This window comes from Rhinatrema bivittatum, chromosome 6, assembly GCF_901001135.1.
Source record: "Rhinatrema bivittatum chromosome 6, aRhiBiv1.1, whole genome shotgun sequence".
In the NCBI taxonomy this organism is placed as follows: domain Eukaryota; kingdom Metazoa; phylum Chordata; class Amphibia; order Gymnophiona; family Rhinatrematidae; genus Rhinatrema; species Rhinatrema bivittatum.
Window position 1 is genome coordinate 116,637,204 of NC_042620.1, and position 22,780 is coordinate 116,659,983.

The 22,780-nt window shown below is 45.2% G+C and overlaps 1 protein-coding gene across 9 annotated transcripts in view; it reads right to left on the reverse strand.

Annotated features, from left to right (window-relative positions):
* ATF2 (activating transcription factor 2) overlaps window positions 1-21,998 on the reverse strand; it is a 306,861-nt gene extending 284,863 nt beyond the window's left edge. Inside the window, exons 1-3 of one of the 9 annotated variants that reach the window (XM_029605831.1) lie at window positions 21,868-21,921; window positions 21,538-21,598; window positions 20,664-20,749 (exon numbers count right to left, since the gene is read on the reverse strand). The gene's annotated coding sequence lies outside the window, so the exon portion shown is untranslated. The other 8 variants (XM_029605830.1, XM_029605833.1, XM_029605835.1 and 5 more) reach the window with 8 other exon arrangements.
* Between the last annotated feature and the right edge of the window lie 782 nt (window positions 21,999-22,780).

Below are 22,780 nucleotides of genomic sequence, written 5' to 3' on the forward strand. Positions count from 1 at the left end.
CGTAATGGAAACTTGAGCTCCGAGGTCCTGGGATGCATGTTGCCACTGCAACTGCAGAGTCCACTGTATCCTGCGTATGCAGAGGCAGGCTAAGTGGGTGACATGGACAGAAGCTGCCATGTGGCCCAGCAATCAAAAGTAATAGACGAGCAGTTACCTGCTGGCTGCCGCACACCAAGGCCACCAGCAAGGACAGGGCTAGAGGCCAATCGCAGGGCAAAAATGGCCTTGCCTGAGTCGTGTCCAACTTGGCTCCTATAAAGTCCAGCTGGGGAGACGGGCAGAGAATGGACTTTGGGTAGTTAATGACAAATCCCAGAGTGCAGCACCTGCATGTTAAGAGTCAAAGCACTCAACGCTCCTTTGTGGGAGTTGCTTTTGACCAACAAATCATCTAGGTAGGGGAACACATGTACTCTCTGATGTCTGAGGTGCACTGCAACCACTGCCAGGCACTTGGTGAAGACTCGAGGAGCTGATGCCAAGTCAAACGGCAATACCTTGTACTGGTAGTGAGCCTGTCCGACCACAAAGCGGAGATACTTCCTGTGCCTTGGGAAGATGGCAATGTGGGCCTCAATAATTCTCAACATGGGAAGGACCTTTAGATATCACCACAGGAGAGCGGGGCTTTCTTTCCTGCATTTAGAATTTCAAATTTCTTCTTTCAAAAAGCTCAAAGCAATCACCATAGGGAGATGCACTTCCACCATCTGCTGGAGACGGAGAATACTGGCAGGCTGGGGTTACTGCAGGGCTATATATACTGTGACATCAGCTTGCTCCATCTCCATCTGCTGGCAGGGGAGCATAAACCCACTTGTCCTGAGTCTGTCTACACACTAGGAATCTGTGATTGAGGTTGTGGGAGGGTGGGTGTGGAGGAAGGTCCTGACACACAGTGTATGTCTGAGCCACTGGATGGCAATGTTGCCACATTGCTTAGCAACTAGTTCAAGACTTGATTAGTTGACAAGAGACTAACAGCAGGCCAGGAATCCAGGATCTCTATATAAATATATAACCAAACTTGTGCAAGGGTCCTCAATTAATTGCATGGATGGAAAGGAGACTGCATTTTCAGTTTGCTTACCCCTAGTTTAAAAGTGTGCTCTATTTCTTAGTTTTTTTTTTGTTTTTTTTGTTTTTTTAGGGAAAATGACATATGTGCAGATTTTTCTGGCTCCATTCTGCCAGAGGTGAATGCGCGCCAGGTCTCATGAAGTACTTTTCAAGGTTTTGCTTGGTAGGCTTTAGGAAGTTGTGGAGTAGGGAGTCAGATACTTTGTTGGCCAGGTTTGAAGAAATCTCCCGAGCTATTTCCCTACAATTTGCCCCTGCATATAAATACATATTCTTTTCTTAAGATACTACATAATGTACTGGCAAAGAAAAAAAAATTATTGGTTATATATATATAGCCAATTGTCAAAATATTTTGTAAGTGCTACTCTGACATTCTGTCTAAACAGAAATAAAATTTACAAAACCTATATCTCTCTATATATATCTATCTTTATATATATGTAACCCCTTTTTCCCTGGGGTCACCTTAGGAGGCTGCAGAAGGAGTTATTTACACTGCTGCAGCTCAGGGAACAATCAGGGTCCTCCAGGGAGGCCTCAGTCTCTGGGAGGCCCAAAGGAAGGCTTACTGTACCACAAAAAAGTCCAAGGTCCACACAAGGTCTTTGTTCCAAATGAGAACATTTATTGAAAGTTCAAAGGTAAAACAATTCTTCACAGGAGAAATCTTCAGTTGAATCACAGATACAGTCCAAAACACTCAAACAAAATCTGCAGAAACCAACTTCTTCAAATAAACTTATTTGAGGAAGAAATTATACTCACTCCCAATTAGGCCAAAGATCTCCTGGTCAAAATGGGTCAAAAATTCTTTCCTAAAGCTTCCCCAGCAAAGGCAGTACCCCTTCGACTTTACGGCTCCACTTCTGGATGGCTGTAGGAATCTTTGCAGCAAACATCTCTGCATATAGGAGTCCTTACAATCCCCAAATCCAACTCCAACTCTGTCTCTTAAGATGCCTGGAAAAGCCCCTTAAATAAAATAACTTTCCATCAAATATCCATCCTCCCTTAGACAGCATGTACCTCCTATTATTTCTACCTTATCTCAAAACCATTACCTCATTCCCTGCAAACACCACTTCCTAACATCCCTTTTCCCCGCCTTAACAGGAAAGGCACATGCAAAGTACCCCAACCCTGTAAACTGCATAAAGTTTGAAATCCTAGAACTCTCTGTCCTCTCTATAATCGTGTAGAGAGCAGGAACCCTCTGAGTATACTCCTTAATGAACCTGGAAAGCTGGAGCCCTCCAGAAATTTCTACCATCCTGTCTGGTGACTCTAGTCAGGGTTACATAAATATTAGTTCTTGAAAGCAAGTCAAGAAATGTATTGTTAGTCAATAAAAAGATACTGCCATCTTTTACTCATTTGAATTCTGACTTGAAGAACAGAGTATTAGCTCTCAAAAGCTAGTCAAGAAATGCATTAAGTTAGTCCCATAAAAAGGTATCACTTTATATATTTTTTTTTGTTTTAAATTTGTTAGCCTTTATTTATGTACATTCAATTGGACTAACAGCAGTCATTTTTTTTTCAGTTAATACCTAAAAAGCTTCAGTTTAAAAAATGTATCATCATTGCCAAATAAGGTGTATAATACACCTTGAGTTGGGGAAATTGTTATCCTTTTCTTTACTAGTAATTATATCAAAGTATCTTCAATACAAGGCAGAATGGTCAGCTTTCTTTTGGGGGGATAACAGCATACTTTCTAACATCCAGTAGCAATGTAAATGTAAGTGACATAGGTATGCCTATTTTCTGCAATGTACTAAAAAAGATAGTTACACAAGGCACCTTTTAAAATGTCATATTAAAATATCAAGAGAATACATCTTGTACAAAAAACAGAAAATATTACCATAATATAACTCCAGGAAAACAAATGAAATTACTTAGAGATATTACTCAAGCACAGTCCTCTGATGCAATTAAAGAAGGCAACCCAATAACAAAAAATACTTCCCCAAGGATTGTACAGTGAAGCTAATTGCAGCACCCATGCTGGTTCACTGGGCCAGGGTGAAACTGGAACTCCAAGGGCCACAGAGAAGATCAGGACATTCCCCTTGCATGTCACCACTGGCAAGTAGTGAAGGCCAGTAATGCTATTGGTGATTCAAGGAGACTCTGGACTATAGCTACTGTGCTTTCTCAATCATGGGCCTGGCCACACAAGAGATAATGAAGCAAGAACCTTTTAAACTTTGTGTGTGGACATCATAATCTTTTTACACATAAAATCATTATATAAAATAAGGCTATTAGTAGTAACATGTTGAGAGTGAAGATTACATAAATAAGGTGAGTGATTTTGGATCCCTGCCTACATGTATGAGGACTCTAATATTATAACTTTGGAATTTTTTGCCACATATTAAGAGATGTTTGGGGACCGATCTCCATATTTTGTTTTGCTTATCAGAAAGAGGTCATGAAAAACAAATCTGGTACATTTCTTTGACCAGCTAAAAAAGAAATTAGATCAGAAGGCATTGCAAAGAAACAATATTCCCAATGATATATTGGGGGGGGGGGGGGGGGAGGATAAATATTTTTTTTGTGAAGTATTGTCTCAATAGTAATGCAAGTCCTCCCTGCTGCTGTGGCTATTGCCTAAAAAATGCTGGGCATCTGTATTTTGGCCACTACAAGGGTATTAGGTACCTTAGGCAAACTTTAAGGCATGCAGCCTTAAAATACCCCTTAAAATACCCCCCATTTATGAGATTTGATAATTAAAAACAACATACACATAACACAAATGTTTCAGAAATCATGTCACAGTGCCTAAATGTGTCATCTGAGATTTTTGGAAGTAAAAAAAAAAATCATCAAAAAGAAAGAAATGCATAAAAGGTCAGATTTTATAAGGCCCGCACACGTAAAAACCAGGGTTTATGCACACAAGTGCCAGGCCTCTCCAAAGGGGTGGGCCAGGCTGGCGCGCGCAAATTACTTCTGCTCCAGAGGAGCAGTAAGTAATAAAACAAAACAAAAAAAAGCACGTTTCCTTAAGGTAAATGGTGCTTCCATAGATAGCAGGATGAATTAGCCATGCTGTCTGGGAGCGTGCACGCCACCGAAGCAGGCGGAGATTCTCTCAGTGAGCAGAGCTTTGACTCTGTGTGGCTGCGCAGTCATCTTCCCGCGCGATCCAAGTCCTTCCTTCAGTCTCTTTGTAGCTAAGCAAGAATTAACGAATTAGTGTCCTTTCTTCAACTATCTAGGGAGGCGGGCGGGATCGCATGGCTAATTCATCCTGCTATCTACGGAAACACCATTTACTGTAAGCAAACTTGCTTTTTCCCATCAATAGTAGGGCTGAATTAGCCATGCTGTCATGGGAGTCCCAAAGCTTTCGGGTTGTGTCCATGCAAAGTACGTGTTAGAAGCTCAGGACACTAACCCGTAGAAAGAGTAGACAGTCTTTATCGGTGTTGAATGTTTGACAAGACTGCTGAGCCCGGTGCCGCATCAGAGGCCGGTTGTTGTTGCAGACAGTAATGCGACGTGAAAGTATGAATGGAGGACCAAGTAGCTGCTTTGCAGTAGCAATGGTACCTTCTTGAGATGGGTAACTGATGTTGTTGTGGCACATGAGATATTTTGTCTAGTTTAATTGAGCGCTTTTCGTAGCAGAACTGAATGCATTGCGATAACCAACTGGCAATAGTTCTTTTAGAGACTGGTTGACCAGTGTCGTTGGGGTTAAAAGAGAGGAAGAGCTGAGAAGGACCAAAAGGAGATTGAGTTCTCTGTTTATAGCATGCCAGAGCCCATTTACAGTCTAGCAAGTGTTGGAGGCGGTCTCACTCATTGTGATGGGGCTTCAGCATGAAGATTGGTAAGGTGATGGTCTGACTGAGATGAAAAGCGGACACCACCTTGGGCAGGAAGGTGGGGTGAGGTCAAAGGGTAACCTTGTTGTGGTAAAACTCCAAGTAAGAAGGGTAGTGAACTAAGGCTTGCAACTCGCTCACTCTTCTAGCTGATGCGATCGCCATTAGGAATACCGTTTTCCAGGTGAGGTATTTTACGTGGTAAGTTTCTAAAGGCTCAAAAGGAGGCATCATTAGCTGTTCTAGGATAATGTTAAGGTCCCAGGATAGAGGTGGCTTTGTCACTGGTGGTCGGAGGTGAAGCATACCTCGCATGAATCTGGAGACCAGACGGTGATTGGAAATGGGAAGGCCACTCTGGGGGTGATGAAAGGCCACAATAGCATAGATGTGCACTCAAACTGATGTGGTAGCTAGACCAGATTGATTAAGAGAGTGGAGGTACTCCAGGAGATCTGTAGCAGTGGAGGAGAACGGATCAAGATTCCGTGGTCTGCACCATGCAGAGTAGCGATGCCATTTCCCTACATAACTGCATCTGATTGAAGGTTTCCGTGAGGCAATAAGTATATCTTCTACCTGGTAAAGAAGGCAGAGGTGCTTTAATATCTGCCTTTCAATCTCTACGCCGTCAGGTGGAGGGATTGATGCATCAGATGGAGGAGTGAACCTCCTTCCTATGTGAGGAGTTGTTGGTCGGCCCCAGAGGAATGGGTGGGGCTATGGAAAGCCGGATGAGATACGCATACCATGGCTGTCTCGGCCAAGCTGGAGCTATGAGAATCATGTCTGCTATGTCTTGAATACATTTCTGAATTGTCCTTGATATTAGAGGGATGGGAGGGTAGGCATACAGCAAGCCCTCCGTCCATGGAATGAGGAAGACATCCGGAGCATATCGAATCTCGCTGGGGTAAATAGAACAAAAGACTTGAGTTTGCCGGTTTTCTTCCGTGGCAAAGGGGTCAATTGTTGGGAAACCCCACTCTTGGAATATGGTGAGGGCTACCTCTCAATTTAAAATCCATTCATGTGGGTGAAAAACTCTGCTCAGGAGATCCGCTGTGACATTGTCCAGTCACGGCAAGTAGGTGGCCTGGAGAGATACATTGGTTGCGTCCGCCCAATGGAATATCCGAAGTGCTTCCTGACAGAGTGTCCATGAACCGGACCCTCCTTCTTTGTTTATGTAAAACATGGCGACTTGGTTGTCTGTGTACACCATGAGGCGTTTTCCTTTGATCTGAAAGGAGAAGGTCTGTAGTGCTCTCCAGACTGCCCATAGTTCCAGGAGGTTGATCTAGTATTTGGATTCCTCGGGAGATCACAAGCCTTGTGTCTTGAGATCATTCCAAAGAAATCAGGCGGGCTTCGCACCGTTCTAGACTTACGGATCCTCAACAAACATATTCAGAAGGAAAAGTTCAAGATGACCTCTCAAGAACATCCTCCCTCTCCAACAACCGACGACTGGATGTGTTCCATCGATCTGAAGGAGGCGTACTCGCATATACCCATGCACCTCCCCTCCTGGCGCTACCTCTGTTTTTGGATTCAGAACAGACACTACCAATACAAGGTCCTGCACTTTGGCCTTTCCTCATACCCGAGAGTGTTTACGAAATGCCTAGCGATGGTGGTGGCTCATCTCAGGCAGCTGTCAATCCATATCTTTCCCTATCTGGACGACTGGCTTTTAGTAGCATCAGATTAACTTGGTTAACTTGAATAACTTGAGAAACGTGATCAACTTGAACTGGTTGACGTGGACTATAGCTGGAGACTGCTAGTGCCCTCAACCGAGGGAACGCCGACACCGGGTAACTATGGGTGTCCAGGACAAACACAGGTAAGCGTGGCTTACCTGTGTTTGTCCTGCTCTCGGGAATTGACATCCGAGGTTTTCATGCATAGTGGCAGCCGTGGGCGGGATATTGAATCCATCTGTCTACACTAAGGAAAACGAAATTATCAGGTAAGTAATTTCTCCATTTTCTAGCGTGTAGCAGATGGATTCAGGACCAATGGGATGTACAAAAGCTACTCCCGAACCGGGTGGGAGACTGCCCATGGCCCACTTAGTACTGCCCTTGCGAATGCTGTATCCTCCCGAACTTGAACATCCAGGCGGTAGAACCTGGCGAAGCTGTGAGTGGAGGACCATGTCACCGCCCGACAGATCTCGGGGGGTGATCGCATCTTTGTTTCCGCCCAGGACGCTGCATGGGCTCCAGTGGAATGGGCCTTGACTTGTAGAGGTGGAGGCTTGCCTGCCTCTACGTAGGCCGCTTTGATTACTTCTTTGATCCAGCGGGCTATGGTTGCCCGCGAGACCGCTTCCCTTTGTTTCTTCCTGCTGTGAAGGACGAATAGGTGGTCCGTCTTTCATACGGGTTCCAACCTATCTAGGTATCGGACTAGGAGTCTGCCGACGTTAAGATGGCGAAGACGGCGAGAGTCTTCCGAGCCCTTATGCTCATCTGGAGATGGCAGCGAGATGGTTTGGTTTAGATGGAAGTGAGAAACCACTTTTGGGAGGAAGGAGGGGACCATGCGAAGCTATATGGATCCCGGTGTGAACCCGAGGAATGGTTCTTGGCAGGATAGTGCTTGAAGTTCGGAGATGCGACGGGCCGAACATATTGCCACTAGGAATGCAGTCTTCAAGGTTAGGAGTCGTAGAGGCAGACCTCGGATAGGTCTGAAGGAGGCTCCCGCTAGGAAGTCTAGTACTAGATTGAGGTTCCATAGGGGGGGTACCGGCCACTTTAGCGGTGGTCGAATCTGCTTGCCCCTCTCAGGAAGCGGATGTCGTCCGGATGAGATGCTAGGCTGGTGCCTTCCACTTTGGCTCCGAAGCAGGCCAGAGCGGCCACCTGAACATTGATGGAGTTGAGAGACAATCCCTTCTGTAATCCGTCCTGCAGAAATTCCAGGATCGTGGGAATTTTGACTGTTCGCGGAAGAATGTCGCAGTCTTCGCACCAAGCTTCAAATATTCTCCATATTCGTATGTAGGTCAGTGATGTGGAGAACTTGCGTGCTCGGAGCAAGGTGTCAATCACCGCCCTCGAGTATCCGCTCTTCTTCAGGCGTATCCTCTCAATGGCCAAACCGTAAGAGAGAATCAAGTTGGGTCTTCGTGGAGGATCGGGCCTTGCTGGAGCAGATCCCTGTGTGGAGGTAGAGGGAGAGGGCTCCCAGTCATGAGTCTTCGCATGTCTGCGTACCACGGCCTTCTAGGCCAGTCCGGGGCCACTAGAAGTACTAGCCCCCTGTGGTGCTCTATCTTGCGGATGATCCTGCCCAGTAGTGGCCACGGGGGGAAGGCGTATAGCAGGTCTTCCTGTGGCCAAGTATGGACGAGGGCATCGATCCCTTGGGATTGTGGTTCTCATCTGTGACTGAAGAAGTTGGGAACTTGGGCGTTGGACTGGGTTGCCAGGAGATCCATGGCTGGGGTTCCCCAGTGGTTTACTATCAACTGGAAGGCTGTGGTTGACAGCTTCGATTCCCCCAAGTCTGGACTTTCTCTGCTGAAGTAGTCCGCAGTGTTGTCTTTTCCCGCGATGTGGGTGACTGAGATCCCTTGTAGGTTTGCTTCCGCCCAAGCCATTAAAGGATCTATTTCCATGAACACCTGTTGGCTTCTTGTTCCTCCCTGGTGGTTGATGTAGGCAACTTGTCGTGGCATTGTCTGACATGACTCTGACAGATTTGCCTCGGAGTCTGTGACTGAAACGTATGCAGGCTAGTCTGACCGCCCAGGCTTCCAGTCGGTTGTTGTTCCATCCTGACTCTTCCTTGTCCCATTGCCCCTGGTCCGTCAGTTCCTGGCAGTGGGCTCCCCACCCTCGTAGGCTCACGTCCGTAGTGAGCAAGATCCAGGTCGGTGGGGGATAGCCTTACTCCCTTGCTCAGATGGTCTTCTTGTAGCCACCATTGTATCTGGTTCCGCACCTCCTCCGGGAGCTGCAGGCGAACGGAGTAGTCCTGGGACATCGGGTTCCACTGTGATAGTAGGGAGCACTGTAGCGGTCGCATGTGAGCTCTTGCACATGGGACCACTTCCAGGGTTGATGTCATGAGGCCAAGGACTTGGAGATAGTCCCATACCTTGGGGCGAAGACTTGTTAGCAGGTTTTGCAATTGGTTCGTCAGTTTTCTTCTCCTCGTAGGGGGAAGAATGACCTTGTCTTGTCTGGTGTCGAACCGGACTCCCAGGTATTCTAGGGATTGGGAGGGCTATAGGCAGCTTGTTTGTTTGTGTTGAGAGCCCACCCGAGGTTCTCCAGTAGAGCCTTGACTCTGGTGGTCGCCTGATGACTTTCCTCTGGAGACTTTGCCCTGATCAGCCAATCGTCCAGATATGGGTGTACGAGGATTCCCTCTTTCCTCAGTGTCACTGCTACTAACACCATAATTTTGGTGAACATCCAAGGGGCTGTGGCGAGCCCGAAGGGTAACACTCGGAACTGATAGTGGTGGTCCTGGATTGTGAAACGCAGGAAGCGCTGATGCTTGTGATGGACCGGGATGTGCAGGTATGCTTCTGACAGGTCCAGGGATGTAAGGAATTCTCCCGGCTGTATCGCCCTTATGACCGAGCGCAGGGTTTCCATGTGGAAGTGTGTTACCCTCAGCTAGCGGTTGACCGACTTGAGGTCCAGGATGGGCCGGAACAGTCCCTCTTTTTTGGGGACGATAAAATAGATGGAATAGTGCCCAATATTTTGTTGTTGTGTGGGCACTGGCGTTAAGGCCTTTAGGGCGAGCAATTTTGTTGTTGCATGGGCACCGGCATTATGGCCTTTAGGGCGAGCAATTTGGCCAGTGTGGTTTCCACTGCCGCCCTCTTGGAGGGTGCGTGGCAAGGAGATTTCACGAACTTGTCCGGAGAGATGTTGTGAAAGTCCAGATAGTATCCCTCTCGAATGATGGTTAGGGCCCACTTGTCCGCTGTTATCTCGACCCATCTTTGGTAGAATAGGGCAAGCCTGCCCCCTATGGCTTCTTCCTGTGGATGGGTTGGCTGATTCTCATTGTGGGGTGCGGCTGGGGCCTGTGCCAGAGCCGGCTCCCCCCTTTGTGTTTGTTCTGAAAGGACTGGCCCCTGCCCACAGGGCAAGGGGCTTGATATGTACTCTTGTAGGGTCTGAAGCGCTGTGATCCTCTGCCCCTAGGTAAATCGGGGAGAGGGGCGTTGGCTTCTTTTGTTCTTGTACTCTGGTAGCCAAGGTACTGGGGATTCACCCCATTAGTCGGCTAACTTCTCCAGTTCGCTTCCGAACAGGATGGTTCCTTTAAAGGGCATTCTCATGAGTTTCGTCTTGGAAGTCGCATCGGCTGACCAACTTTGGAGCCAGAGTTGCCTTCTGGCTGCCACTATGGATAAGACGCCCCTGGCTAAGGTGCATACCAGGTCAGAGGTCGCATCCGTGAGGAAAGATACCGCTGGTTCTAGTGCTTCGCCAGGCGTGGCGGTGTTCCTGGTCATGGATAAGCAGGCACGTGTTACCACGGCACAGCAGGCAGCAATCTGTAGTGACATAGCTGATACGTCGAATGACTGTTTAAGGATGTATTCCAGACTTCTGTCCTGGGCATCCTTGAGTGCCGCTCCTCCCTCAACCGGGATGGTAGTGCGCTTTGTGACCACGCAGACCATGGCGTCCACTTTGGGGGAACACTAGTAGTTCTTTGGCTGGGGGTTCCAGTGGATATAGGGCTTCCAGGGCCCGCCCCCCTTTGAAATTGGCCTCCGGGGCATCCCATTCCAAGTTGATCAGCTGTTGTACGGCTTGCAGCAAGAGGAAATGGCAGGAGGCCTGCCGGAGCCCTTCTAGGAGAGGGTTCGTCTTTGGTTCATCTGTGGCACTTGTGCCTGGAATGGCGAGCTCCTTCAAGCTGAGAGCCACAAGATCTGGTATCTCTTCTTTGGAGAAGAAATGCCTCATGGTTCGGTAAGGTTCTGTTCCTGGAGGTATTTCCCCTTCCTCCAGGGGATCTTGATCTTCATCCGAGGTGTCCATGTCCCCTATGGTGAGGCTTTTGGCCGGGGGGGGGGGGGGGGGGGGACGGGGGGGGACACACGTCACTGGAAGGCCTGGAGGCAAGGGTCCTCTGGTGGCGGATGTGTCTGCGACATTGGTGGCGGTTGCATGTGGACAAAGGTGTGTAGACCCTTAAAGAATTCTACCCAGGAGAAGGATCCTGGGTCTAGATTGAAGGCCGCTGCATTCCCCAGGGACCCCGTTTGGGGGAGGGTCGTGCTGGGGATCGAGAGATCCGGGGTACTATCGGTAGATCCGTATTCCTGTACTGGCTGGAGAGGGCCTTGTCTGGGTTCTCTCAGGGCCTCTCCGCACTGTAGACACAGAGCCGTGGCCTCCTCGTGCTGCGCCGCTCTTATGTGGCAGGCTGGACAGAGGGCTTGTACCTTGGTTTTCTTGGCCGGTGGTGCCATGGTTTTGTGCACGTATGTTGTTGAAACCCCGGTCTGTATGTTTAATGTGCGTGCCGAGAGGCTTAGCTAAGTGCTCTGGGTGTGTCCAAGATGTGCGTGTGGGCTGGGATGCGCGCTCACTGAGATGCGCGTGCCGCTGTGCACACGGTCTTAACTTGTGCTCCCGGCATGGTTGTGCACGAAGCTGTGCATATGGCACCTATGCGCGCGCCGCTGTGTGCACAAGTAATTTGTGCGCCCGGCTCGACCCTGTGCGCACGGTTCAGTTAGGTGGACAGAGCGGCGAAATGGCATCAGCGATCAGGGTCTAGCCCGGCCTGGGCTGCTGAACCCGATGGTACAGACGTCAGCAGGCGATCTGTGCGGCTATCTGAGCCTCGGAGACCGGAGACTTAGAAAAAGTTTTCTCCTTACCTTGTCTCGGCGTTTCCCGGTTTCGTTCCTGGTGGTGTCTGGCTGCGGGGGGGGGGGGAGGGGGAGTACCTTCACCGCCGCGCTTGGTATTGCACCCGCTGCCTCTCAGCCACTCCCGTTGCCGGGGGCTAAGTCCATGCCGGGAACCGGCTGCCGGACAGAGGCCTACCTCTGAGGGATCTCGGAAATCACCTCAGGAAATCTCAACTGGGGGAGGGACCCTTAGGTATCAACGCAGGAGAGCGGGGCTCGTCTGGAGAGGTAAGATTTCTTCTTTGGTTTGAATACTCTAACGCTGAGCAAGCATGTATAGAGTCCCGAACTGCTATGGAGACGGAAAATACTGAAGAGCAGAGCTTCCTGCACGGGTATATGTACTGGTGCTGACGTCAGATTGAAATCTGACTCCATCTCCAACTGCTATCAGGAACACACTATACCCATTGGTCCTGAATCCCTCTGCTACACGCTAGGAAATCTGTATTTTTTTTAAAACTGACATGCCCCAACTCCCTCACCTCAGTCACATATGCAGAACACAGACAGAACCTCACCAAACACAGAATGAAGAGATCAGAAAGTATAAACAGTGATGTGCTGAGAAGAACTGAACTGGAACCCACAAAAAAGCCAGCCTCTACATGCAGAGTGACAATGGAAAAACAGGAACAATACCATTCTTCATAAAACAATAATAAAATCAAGAAATATAAAACATACACCATAACAGTAAAATCATATTCATAAAAAGAACAAATATTTCAAACCAGTTAATGAGTATCCAAAATTTCCCAAACATCAATAAAATATTTCAAAACATGTGATGAATAAAAAATCCAATAATTAAAAAATTGTCTATTTTTCCCCAGGAAAAAATGATAAATCAAATGAACCCCGCTACCCATATAATTGACACCATACCTATTACAGAATTTTAAAAAATTGCCGGCACTGTAGCACCAACACTTACCAACATCATCAACCTATCACTAAATGAAGGAGTAATGCCGGATGCCCTGAAAGGAGCTATAATCAAACCTATCATTAAGAAAAAGAACCTTGACCCCCTTAACTTGAACAACTATAGACCAGTCTCCAACCTACCTCATAGCCAAACTCATTGAGAAAACAGTACAAAAACAATAATCAAACCATCTTGAAAGTAATAACATATTATACCCAGCCCAACATGGATTCCGCAAACATTACAGTACAGAGACTTTACTACTAGCACTTTCTGATACTATCTTAAGAGGCTTTGAAGCAGGAACACACTACATTCTGGTTCTATTAGCTCTCTCCACAGCCTTTGACACTGTAAATCACAAAATATTAATTAGTAGACTGAAAGAAATAGGACTCAATAACAAAACAATAAACTGGTTTGAGTCATACTTAAACACAGATATTTTCAAGCACAAATCAAAAATACACTCTCAGACAAAATTAAACTTACAACAGGTGTCCCACGGGGATCAGCACTGTCTGCAACACTCTTTAATATTTACCTACTGCCAATCTGTCACCTTCTAGCAGGACTAGGAATCACACATTACGTATATGCAGACGATATTAAACTACTGTTACCCATAGTAAACACCATTGAAGAAACAATGCAACTAGCCAATATGTATCCTGAAATAATCAAACAGCTCCTAAATCAGATGGAATTGGTAATAAACATCGACAAAACTGAATTCTTACACCTTGCACGGAAAAACATTCACCCAACACAACCACAATCAAAATTAAAAAGAATCAAGACGCGGAACTAGCAATAAAAGTACGGAATCTAGGGCTAATAATGGATCCTGAGTTAAGCATGAAACAGCACATCTCACAGAAAATAAAAGAAGGATACGGTAAACTAATGACTCTGAGAAGACTGAAGCCCGTTTTAACACTGAACAACTTTCGCACAATTCTTCAGGCACTGATATTCTCAAGCACAGACTACTGTAACTCACTATTACTAGGACTACCACAAACTATGCTAAGGCTGCTGCAAATACTACAAAACTTCGCTGCGAGAATTTTGACTGGCAAAAAAAAAAAAGGGACCACATAACTGGAACACTTGCTGAACTACATTGGCTCCCAATTGAACAAAGAATACATTACAAGGCTCTATGTATAATTCATAAGCTAATACATGAGGAAAAAGCCGACTGGCTTAACACAGCACTACGCGTACATGTCCCGCACCGAAACCTAAGATCTGCGAATAAGGCTCTACTAACTGTCCCCTCTGTCAAATCAGCACGCCTTACTCAACTAAGAGAAAGAGCACTGTCACTGGCTGGTCCTGTACTATGGAACACCATGCCTCTCGAATTAAGGCTTCAGAGAAGTTTTAAAATCTTTAAATCTAACCTGAAAACCTGGCTCTTCAGACAAGCCTTCAATAACGACAAGGAGAATGAGAAAAACAATTGATTAACATGGACGCACCAAACTAACAGTTGTTGTTTTTAAAACCTACAAATGCACGTTAAGGCTAAATTTGAACTGTTTATAAGATTTCCTACCAAATGGATAAGCTCAACTTAAACAACTTAAACAAACATTGTTACCGTACTATGATGGCACTTGTTTAATTGGTAATCTATACCACTCATATTTATTATCGTGCCTATATGTAAACCGTTGTGATGGTTATCCAACTTAACGACGGTATAGAAGAGTTTTTAAATAAATAAATACATATTTTAAAAGAGCAGAAATATCAAAATTACACACAATAATTAAAACTAATAAGGATTTTAAAATTTCCTGCTCTCCATACCTGGAATCTTTTGATTTCCAGGTACACTGAGATCATTGTGGATTGGGGAAGTAGGGCCGTACAAATGTTATCTTCCCTCTCTCACACATGGCCAATAACATTCATTCTCTCACTCATTCTCTCTCTCTCACATGCTCCTTCACAGATACTTTATGTATATGTATATGTGTGTGTGTGTCTGTGAGAGCCTATGTGAGACACACAGGCTCTCACAGGCACACAAATATTAACAAACACACAGAAGCACCCAGGCTCTCACAGACACATTCACAGGCATCCCCCTGTCTATTCCTGCCTCCACTTTTCCTCACGCTGCCAAAAACATTCAACTCTCTCTCCCCTCCCTTCCCTGTCCCCAAGACACCTCTGGTCTTGCTGCCCTCTCCTCTTACCAACACCAGGCTCAAGCTACCCTCCCTCCCGAAGCCTTTTCCTACCAGGTGGCCAGCTGCACTGCAGTGCTCTCTGAGCCGGTCTCTTCTAAAGCCACCACCGCGGTAGAGTCTCCCCTTCCATGTGCTCACTACTGGATTAATCGGCCCTGGGGTCCTTCTTCTAAATAGTAGCCAGCCGCGCCCGCAGCCATTCCCTGCTTTGCTGCCTGCCACAGCACTGCCTGCTCTACCTCCAGGCAGCATATGCTTAAACACTGTGCCTGAATATATCTAAGCACACAGACATAGGAAGCGCAGATAGTGTCAAGAGGAAGCAGGAAGTGAAGGCCGCCAGCTAGCTACAGCGCTGTCTCTCCTTCAGCCGCTGGCGGGTTGAGCTCCGCCGGTGGCCCGCTGCCGCCAGCCCACCACCTCCCCGGGTGTGCTGCCCCATACAAATGCATAGTATGCATACCCGGTCGTGCCAGGCCTGGGTAGACAATGAAAATGTGGGAAAAAAAAGGCCAGATAGTAATTATATGTTTTTCTAACCTGCATTTGCTTACTTTAACAGATAACAGATTGAAAATAATAAAAAAAAAATGTGAATATGGTATGTGCAAAGGTTTGGATATCCATCCAGCTCATTAACTACTACTTTTAAAGTTAAGACCCAAAACGCTGACTGACTCCTTAGGCTATTAGTCAGGTGAAGACAATTCTACTATTTAATAAATACTCTGACTCTTCTTCTGTCTACTTTCAACAACCATGGTCTCCTTAAGCAGCTGACTGAGTATATGAAAATGAAGATAATTCACTCTTACAAAGCAGTGGAAGGTGGAAGGTTATAAAATGCTCTTTAGCTACCAATTTCAGAAACATTAAGAAATGAAGTTACACGGAACTGTTGAGATTAGATCAAGATCTAGAAGATCAAGAAAAATGATAGAACTGCCCGAAAACTGGTCAGATCCGCAAAACAGAATCCACAGATCACTGCAAACAACTTCCTGAAAAGTTTAGTAATGGAGTAGTTGCCCACAGGTCCACAGTACAACTCTGCCCACATAATCTGCATGAAAGCATTGTCAGAAGGAAACTTTTTCTACTACCTCATCACAATAGTCATCTTCTAAAGTATACAAAACTTTTGATAAGCAAGAATCTTTTTAAAACAAAGTACTTTGACAGATAAAGCTAAAATCAAATTATTCAGCTACAAACACACCTATCTTAGATGAAAAGAGGATGAAATATATTAGAACATAAGAACATAAGAAAATGCTATACTGGGTCAGACCAAGGGTCCATCAAGCCCAGCATCCTGTTTCCAACAGTGGCCAATCCAGGCCATAAGAACCTGGCAAGTACCCAAAAACTAAGTCTATTCCATGTAACCATTGCTAATGGCAGTGGCTATCTCTAAGTGAACTTAATAGCAGGTAATGTACTTCTCCTCCAAGAACTTATCCAATCCTTTTTTAAACACAGCTATACTAACTGCACGAACCACATTCTCTGGCAACAAATTCCAGAGTTTAATTGTGCGTTGAGTAAAAAAGAACTTTCTCCGATTAGTTTTAAATGTGCCCCATGCTAACTTCATGGAGTGTCCCCTAGTCCTTCTACTATCCGAAAGAGTAAATAACCGATTCACATCTACCCGTTCTAGACCTCTCATGATTTTAAACACCTCTATCATATCCCCCCTCAGTCGTCTCTTCTCCAAGCTGAAAAGTCCTAACCTCTTTAGTCTTTCCTCATAGGGGAGTTGTTCCATTCCCCTTATCATTTTGGTAGCCCTTCTCTGTACCTTCTCCATCGCAATTATATCTTTTTTGAGATGCGGCGACCAGAATTGTACACAGTATTCAAGGTGCGGTCTCAACATGGAGCGATACAGAGGCATTATGACATTTTCCGTTTTATTCATCATTCCTTTTCTAATAATTCCCAACATTCTGTTTGCTTTTTTGACTGCCGCAGCACACTGAACCGACGATTTCAATGTGTTATCCACTATGACACCTAGATCTCTTTCTTGGGTTGTAGCACCTAATATGGAACCCAACATCGTGTAATTATAGCATGGGTTATTTTTCCCTATATGCATCACCTTGCACTTATCCACGTTAAATTTCATCTGCCATTTGGATGCCCAATTTTCCAGTCTCACAAGGTCTTCCTGCAATTTATCACAATCTGCTTGTGATTTAACTACTCTGCACAATTTTGTGTCATCTGCAAATTTGATTATCTCACTCGTCGTATTTCTTTCCAGATCATTTATAAATATATTAAGAAATGAATACAGCCAACAGTTAAGCGCAGGAATGAATCTATTATGCTTTGGGGTTATGTGACAGCCAGTGGCATAGGAAATACTGTGCATACGAAAATAAGAATGGATTCAATTAAATATTAACTCATCCCAGATAAGGCGGTGAAGACAAAAATGGTGATAGCATTCAAGAGGGTGTGGGATAAATACAAAAGATCCTAGTGGCAAGAGGATGGAAATGAAGCATTGAGGTAACCTTTGGTAACTTTACTGTGCAGGGGTTACCTGCACACAGTGGCAGATGCAACCCTAAAAAGAAGGCAAAGGGATAACCTGCCAAGAGCAGCAGTTACAATGCAAAAAAGATGATAAGCAGCAGTTACGCTTTGCTTGAAAGACTGGATGGACAATTTTGGTCTTTATTTGCCATCATTTACTATGTTACTATGTGCCAGAAGCTAATATCCCACAGTCAGTGAAGAAACTGAAGCTGAACAGAGGTTGGATATTTCAGCAAGACAATGATCTGAAAAAAAAAAAAATAAACAAACTATGTAATACTTACAGGAAAGTAAGATTAAGGTTTGGAATGGCCTTCTATCTCCAGGCATGAATATTACTGAACATATGTGGGAATCTCAAACATGCAAGAAGATCTAAGAATACTAGTAACTGTACCCATTCTACACCCGGGCAGCGAGCCTTTTTATTGGCACATATGCTCTTGTATGGAAGTGTTAGCTGAAAAGGAAAAACTAAATTGTTTTCATCTAGGGCAAGGGATGTGGAGGAACATTTGCTAAAGCCAGGGCTGGCAAAGTTTATTTACCAAGCTGTCTCTTGCACTCCCCCACACCCCGTCTCCTCTCTCACACACACATTCTCTCTCACCAGCATCCTCCTCCCCTCATATAGGCTCCCTCTCTCTGAAACCCACACTCAAGCATCCCCCCCACTCACCCTCTCTTACCTCCCATGCTCTCTCTCACACCCTCCCCACCCCCTCTTACCAACCATGCTGTCACCCCCCCTCTCTCTCCGCCATCCCCATCCTCTCTCTCATACCTTCCTGCTCTCTCACACCCTCCCCGACACACATTCTCTCTCACCGGCATGTCGCGGGACCTGCACCGTTTGCGTCGAAGATGAAGGCCCGGCGCGCCATTTGCGGCACACAGGGGCCTTCCATTTTCGCCTTGAGCAGAAAACAGCAGTGGAGCGTGTGCTGCGGGACGTGCTCCATTCGCGGCATGCTAGGGTCTCCTCTTGCCTGAAGCAATGGCCGCTGTCCTTCAGGTTTTGAATAGTCTTCCGGCGAGGGAGGAAATCGGCGAGGTGAGGAAGGAAATCTGTGGGAAGGAGGAATTCTGCGCAAAATCTGCATTCCCCCAGGAGTACCTCTTGTAGCTGGTGTTGTGACATGGCCGCTGAATGGCGTGTTTGAGCCTCCAAGGTGGCCAGGGAGCCACCTGCGCTATCAGCGGGCTGGGGAACATGTGCAAAAACTGACGGACACACTACCAAACCCGATATATTATAGCGCCATCTACCGGCGGGCTGGAGAACATGCGCGAGCACTGACGGACACACTACCAAGCCCGATTTATTATGGATTTCTGAACTAGAAGAGTTGTGCAAGGAAGAGTGGAAAAAATTTCAAAAGCAAAAATACTCTCAGCTAGATACAAGAAACGTTGGAAAGCTGTTATTTAAGAACATAAGAAATTGGCATGCTGGGTCAGACCAAGGGTCCATCAAGCCCAGCATCCTGTTTCCAACAGAGGCCAAACCAGGCCATAAGAACCTGGCAATTATCCAAACATTAAGAAGATCCCATGCTACTAATGCAATTAATAGCAGTGGCTATTCCCTAAGTAAACTTGATTAATAGCCGTTAATGGACTTCTCCTCCAAGAACTTATCCAAACCTTTTTTGAACCCAGCTACACTAACTGCACTAACCACATCCTTTGCAACAAATTCCAGAGCTTTATTGTGTGTTGAGTGAAAAAGAATTTTCTCCGATTAGTCTTAAATGTGCTACTTGCTAACTTCATGAAATGCCCCCTAGTCCTTCTATTATTCGAAAGTGTAAATAACCGATTCACATCTACTCATTCAAGACCTCTTCCGTCTCTTCTCCAAGCTGAAAGGGTACATAAACTTTTCCATGTGCCATATTAAAAAAAAACAAAAAAACTGTAAATAGTAATTATACACTTAAATTTACAGAAAAATGTTGTTTAACTTTGTAGAATATAGAAGCTGTGTCATTTTCTGTTCACTTACAGATTCACTGAAATATAGTGTTTGACCAGGATGCCTAAACTTTTGCATACAACTGTAGCTTCCTCTCTCACCTGCAACCTTCATCAGTTTCTCACTGCACTTCCTCTTCTCAGCAATGTACATCATTCACTCATGCTGTCCAAAGATCAATAGCCCCTTGGCTTCCCTAGCATCTCTCCTGCTTGCAGTACTATAAGCCAAACTGTGCCCATTCCCACTTTTACTCATCAGCATCATTTGACTCCCTATAATCCATTTTCCCAGTGTGTATTTCCCTATTTCGTTGTCTAAATTTTAAACATATCAAAGGAGAATCATGTTCTAAGAGGGGCTAGGCCAATGGTGGAATGAACGTAAGCTGTCAACCTCTCTATGGGTCCTTCATGCAGATTTGCCTGTAACAGGCTTTCGGAGTTGAAATCACATATAAGTAATGTGCTTTTAGTCCACATCATCTCCTGGGTAAAGTACACTAAAACAAAAACAAACAAAAAAAAAAATCCCCAAAGGTCTGAAGTGACCTTAGAATAAACTCTGCAGCATCTAATAAAAAACAAAATACACACACACACTGTTCTGAATGTATATTTTGCTAATTTTCTTCACTCTTCTATAAAATCAGCAGCCATTCTAAGGAGAGTTACTGACATGTAGGCATCCTATTATTTTTGAGTTAGGTGAAAATACCATATAGCTGAAATATTAAATCATTTGCTTTTGGAGCCTATGTACTAAAGGTATTCTTTCATCTTGTACCTATGGGAAAAATATTCTTGTATATAAATTGATATGAAAATCCCAATCTGTTTTTTAAACTGTTTCCCCTTTATGAATTTTTCTCCAAAATGCCCCTTTGTTGGAATAAAAATGTTGTTTCCACTCCTTTGCTCCAAGGCACCAAACAAGTGATGTTGGTAATGCTGGACGTTGTGATGTTAAATGACACCTAACGAGATTTCTGATCAGAAAATGTTAGAAAATAGGTTAAATGCTAAACAAATATCACAGATTCTCACAAATCTGGATAAAGTTAAGGGGATGACAATGATGTCAAGAGGGGAAAAATGATATAGAGATCACATCCCTTTAATGTAAGTGTTGTAACCTGGTTACCTACCTCAACATTTCCATTATATGCTCTATAAGTAACATCAGAAGTATTTCAGCTACTGAACAGGCTGGATCAGACTCAAGATTTTCCCACTGTAATAAGAGAACCCTTTTACTTGATAAAGTTCTATATAGTTTACACTCTTTGTAAATCACCTTGCTGCAAATCCTGCACAGGTTTGGTAACTGTAACAGATTTAAGCTTTGTTTGCAATTTTCCATTTAATTTTTTAATATGGTCAACAATAGAATCACTTCACTATGAATTTACTGAAAACGTTGCTTGTGTATGCATTAGTTTAATTAACCCTATCTTAAAATAAGACTACAAAAATTTACAATATTCGCTAATATTTCACGTTTGGAGGAGTTACTAAAAAAATTTGGAAACGGGCCTGAAGCTATACAGGAATATAACGCCTATTCATAAACGCAAAAAAAAAAAAATTACTGCAGTGAAAGTATGTTACGGAAAAAGGACGGAATGCATACAAAAAATACACCGCACAATACACCGGATTCGTCTGTCATGGATTTACAAAAGATCCCTAGACTTCATGCTCAACAAGGGGCTTACAGAATGTCAGTAAATGCTTCATCAGAAGTGCAAGCTGAACACGTCGGGCAAACGCCAGTGACCTCAACTACACTTCATAAGTGATCATGTATCCATTTATTGCCCGTGTAACGTGCCGAAGAGCAAGTTTGCAAGGTTATGCTGATGCTGCTGCCTTGGAAACCAGACAACAGCACAGGCTTCCTCCGTTAGGCGCCGGGCTTAGCCGTTAGCTGCTGGGCTCTCGCTCGCTCTCCCCCACACGCGCCTACAGGAACTGCCGGGTTTTATTTACACTAAACGAAAACTATCCTCCTACCGGTACCTTGGCAATTTCCCTACAATGTGATTCTTCATAGTCACTCAAGGGCGCTGCATCGCTGCTTCTGAAAGAAACAGGCCATTGAATGACAATAACCCCGTAGACACGGCGAAATAACAGCACTAATAACTGTACGAGCTATAAGGGCTAGGGACATATATCAGCGTCGCCATATTATAATTCCCAGGCGCTCACGCCTCATACTGTGGTGCAAGCGCCGTCAGATGCGCCCTAACTCTCATTATATCGCTTCCTTCGAGGGTTCACGGGTGGCCAGGAACGTAGCAACGGCCCTCCCGCCGCTTTATTTAGTCTCAGTGTTTACAAACTTACCCTGAAGGGTTGAACCTCGCTGAAGGCCAAATCCCACAGGCTTCCGTCAGATATCGCGACAACTCGCTGATAACCGCAGGCCAGGGCCGAACGGGAGGGGTGGTGATTACGTCACAAATCGTGAGGCGCCTGCGCCCACGGAGAGAAAAAAAGAGTTGAGGGAGTTTGCGCGGTGGGGGTTGTTAGAAGGGGATGGGTTGGAGGCTGTGCTGAATTGCTTTGCTGTCGAGGAGGAAATCTGGAGTGTAGGTTATCTTGGCTGTTATTTGTTGTACTGTACTTCAAGTGGCGACTGCCGGTTGTGCGGGGCAGTACTTGTCAGGTAGAACCGCTAAGGTTTGGGAAAGGGATACAGCTTTTAACGTTCATATGCCTTGCGTGGAAACATTCTTTCGGGTGAAACATTTTCTTGGTGGGAAGGTTTGAATGAAAAAGGTGAATAAGTGTTAATCCGCTACACAATCTGTGGGTGTTCTCTGCAGTGGATGGATGGTGGTAATTATTTAATTAAAAACCAGAAAAATAGGGCAGAGAACCTCAAATGTCCATCAATTTTATATTCAAACAATTTTATTTACAGTAGTCTAGATGTATCGTCAGATATTTCCAAATTGATAAAGGGTTACACGGTGCCCCGACACGGACCCTGCGTCATACTATAAACTCAATGGGGAGGGACCCAAAATCACATTCTTGTAAATGTATAAACGTAGAAAAGCACACCAACTCCCAGAGTTCAATCTATGCAAAATTAATGCACTGAGCAGAGCTTTAAAGCATCCAATCGAGCATTAGGACTGGAAATCAGAGTCCTTACATGCCCTTCTTTTTTTATATATCTTTGCAGACACCTAGGCTTCATTCCTCAGTCTAGATTTGCTCGTCAAGGCAGGGCTGGGTTTACAGAGGATAG